This window comes from Momordica charantia (genome assembly GCF_013281855.1).
Source record: "Momordica charantia cultivar OHB3-1 chromosome 1 unlocalized genomic scaffold, Mcharantia_2.0 BLBB01000001.1, whole genome shotgun sequence".
NCBI classification, from domain to species: domain Eukaryota; kingdom Viridiplantae; phylum Streptophyta; class Magnoliopsida; order Cucurbitales; family Cucurbitaceae; genus Momordica; species Momordica charantia.
Genome location: NW_028275157.1, coordinates 5195129 through 5198612, shown reverse-complemented (window position 1 = coordinate 5198612; position 3484 = coordinate 5195129). Strand labels below are relative to the sequence as shown.

The following is a 3484-nucleotide window of genomic DNA, read 5'->3' as shown; positions in this document are numbered from 1 at the left end:
GTTATTTTCTACTTATTCAAATATATAAAAATCCAGCACTTTGCTTATCTTCCCTTTGCCTTTACTTTATTTTTAGTTAAGAGAGTTGTATTTTTGGAGGAAAGAGCACGTGACACTCCCCCTCGCTTGAAAGAGAAGGGCGAAGCTCTCAATCCCGATAAAAACTCTCCGTTAGTTAACTTTTGTTGTTCACACATGCATTCCAATTTCAACCATTTTACTTGCTGTATTTTCTTCAATATGTCTTTCTAAATTCCCGTCTCTAGCCCGGTTATGGATAGTTAGCCTTTTATTTCTAATAAGGGTTACTAAGAAGTAGTGTTTTTGCTTTCCATTCATTGCTCAACATGTTTTCCCAAAAAGTTAGGATTTAAAGAAGGCCACTGTAAGTCTTAACAAGTCAATACTGAAAAGGTTGCTTATTTGCATTGTTGAGTGGTTAAACCGAGGAGAGGAGCGCCTTAGACATAAGTGTTCCGCTTAAGTAGCCTAGACATAGGACCTTAACCCGAGGTTGCGACTATTTCCATCCTAAAACTAAGATATCTCTCATAATAGACATATTAGGGAATATCTTAGGACTTTGAACTTGCTTAGACATAAGTCAAGTGAAAAGCGTAGTCGTTGGTTCCTAAAGTAAAATGCATATCGTCCTTAGCATATCCTTGATTCTTTGTTGGCTAACTTGAAGTAATTCGGGCTAGGTTTTATCATTATAAGTCCAAATCCCAAATCCAAAACCATTATTTGTGACCACTTCCCATTTTACAAGAATCACTCATTTCAACATTCACTATTCTTTAAAACTTTAGAGTTTGGAAATTATTTAGAAGTCCTTGAGGATCGATACTTGGATACTCCATCCATTTTATATTACTCTGACAGGTGTGCGCTTGCATCTATATAATTGTTACCACGCTTAGTGCGTGCGTTCAGCAAAAACGCCAATTAAGTTTTTGGCACCGTTGCCGGGGACTTTAGTTTTAAAATTATTTTCAAATTCTTTTAGTTTTTATTTTTGTGAATTGTTGTTGGGTGTAATTTCCATCCACCGTTTTTGTTCTATATTTTGGTCGTTTATCTCACAAGGGTAAGTTAAGGTGCATGAGCACAAGATCTTTTCTTCTACCCCTTAACCCTGAGATTGAGCGGACCCTTCGAAAAACTCGAAAGGAGCAAAGACTTCGAAAACAACTAGAAAAGCAAAAAGAGAGAGAAGGTGAAATCAGTCCTGAAAGTGAGGTAGAGAGTACGAGCACATCAATGGCGGATATTCCACCTCGTGATCCGGTTGATCCACCTACTGTTAACGGTAATATGAGGGATCATGCAAGAAATGATGAATTCAACCATATCCAGATGGCGGACAACAGAGACGTGGCAATGCGAGAATATGCCGCCACGGCTTTTCAGAACTTTGATTCAGGGATAGTCAACCCTATTCCAGCCCACGCAAACTTTGAGCTTAAACCAATGATGTTCCAAATGTTGCAGACAATTGGACATTTTGGAGGGCAGGAACATGAGGATCCACATGATCATCTGAAATCATTCATTCAAATTGCAAATGCATTTCGATTACCTGGTATAACAGACGATGCTCTTAGACTAACACTTTTTCCATTTTCTTTGAAGGACCAAGCTAGAGCATGGCTCAATGCATTTCCACCGGGATCCATCACCACATGGGCGTCGTTAGTGGAGAAGTTCTTAACAAAATTCTTCCCACCTACTCGCCACGCTGATATCAGAGAGGAGATCATCTCCTTTAGACAGTATGATCGTGAACCTGTTCACGAGGCGTGGGAGAGATTTAAAGAACTAATCAGGAAATGTCCGAACCATGGCTTGCCGGCATGCATCCAGATAGAACATTTCTTTAGAGGTTTAGATCATCCTACTAAGATGATGCTAAACAATGCTGCAAACGGAGCCTTTACAAAGAAGACATTCAACGAGATAGTTGACATCCTAAATGACTTAGCTTCACACAACGAACTATGGTGTTCGCAAAGATCTAGGGCAGCACCGAAGAAGCAAGATCCAGCTGGAGTTTTGGCTCTGGACATTGCGACCTCGATGTAAAAAGAGATGGTTACAATGAACCAGAGGCTAAAAGAGATGGCATTGGGAATAAAAAATCCATTAGCCACGCCGATACAACCTGTGCAGTCGGATTATTGCACTCCTGCCCTTGTTTGCCAAGTCAACGATCTCATTTGTTCATTTTGCAGTGAAAACCATATTTATGATAATTGTCCACATAACCCTGCATCCGTTTTTTATGTAGGACATGAGAACAATAGGAACTTTAACCCATATTCGAACACCTACAACCCAGGTTGGAGGCACCACCCTAATTTCTCATGGGGAGGTCAAGGACGTTCGAGCGGTTTTAATCAAGGGCAGAGCCAGCAGAACAAGCAGCCCTATGTTCCACCTACACAGCAATACATCCCGCCACCGCAACAGTAGTACAATCAGAGAACACAGACACCACCAGTTTCAAATAACAACTCAAATCTTGAGAACATGATGAAGGAGTACATGGCCTGAACCGACGCAGTGATACAATCCCAAGCGGCATCAATGAGGAATTTTGAGACCCAATTGGGACAGCTCGCCAATGAATTGAAGAATAGACCACAAGGTTCTTTTTCAGGCCATACTGAAATACCAAAACGAGAAGGGAAAGAATAGTGCAAAGCTGTCACCCTTAGGAGTGGACTGGCATATGATGGACCAACAATGCCAACAACAGATGTACAGATTCCGTCCACTGAACCAACTGTAAAGATACCAGAGAATCCAACAACACGAGAAAAAGAAAATACTAGAAAAGTTAATGAGGACACCCCGAGTGTTCCTCGACAGGTACAACCTTCTTTTACCCCTACTCCCCCGTTTCCACAAAGATTAGTTAAGAAAAATAATGATTCCCAGTTTAGAAAATTTTTAGATATTTTAAAACAATTGCATATAAATATATCATTAGTAAATGCTCTAGAACATATGCCAAATTATGCTAAGTTTCTGAAAGATATAGTTTCTAGGAAGAAAAAGATAGGAGAGCATGAACTGGTAGCCATGACAAAATGTAGTAGTGAAGCTGTAGGCAACCCGCTACCCATGAAGTGTAATCATCCTGGCAGTTTTACCATTCCATGTTCCATAGGAGGAAAAAACTTAGGTAGGGCATTATGTGATCTAGGCGCTAGCATTAATTTTATGTCATTATCAGTTTTCAAATCTTTAGGCATAGGAGAAGCTAGACCTACTACGGTTACCCTCCAACTAGCAGATAGATCTATCATAAGACCTGAGGGAAAGATAGAAGATGTTTTAGTCTAGGTGGACAAATTCATTTTCCCTACAGACTTTATCATTCTAGATTGCGAGGCAGACTTAGACGTTCCCATTATTTTGGGAAGACCATTTCTAGCCACTGGGGATACAGTTTTTAATGTGAGGAAGGGAGAAATTA

At 40.2% G+C, this 3484-nt stretch overlaps 1 non-coding gene across 1 annotated transcript; it reads right to left on the bottom strand.

Annotated features, from left to right (window-relative positions):
* Nucleotides 1-1743: 1743 nt before the first annotated feature.
* LOC148213153 (small nucleolar RNA R71) lies at nucleotides 1744-1850 on the bottom strand. Its single transcript, XR_015792997.1, has one exon. It is a non-coding gene; the product is annotated as a small nucleolar RNA R71 (small nucleolar RNA).
* Nucleotides 1851-3484: the final 1634 nt, after the last annotated feature.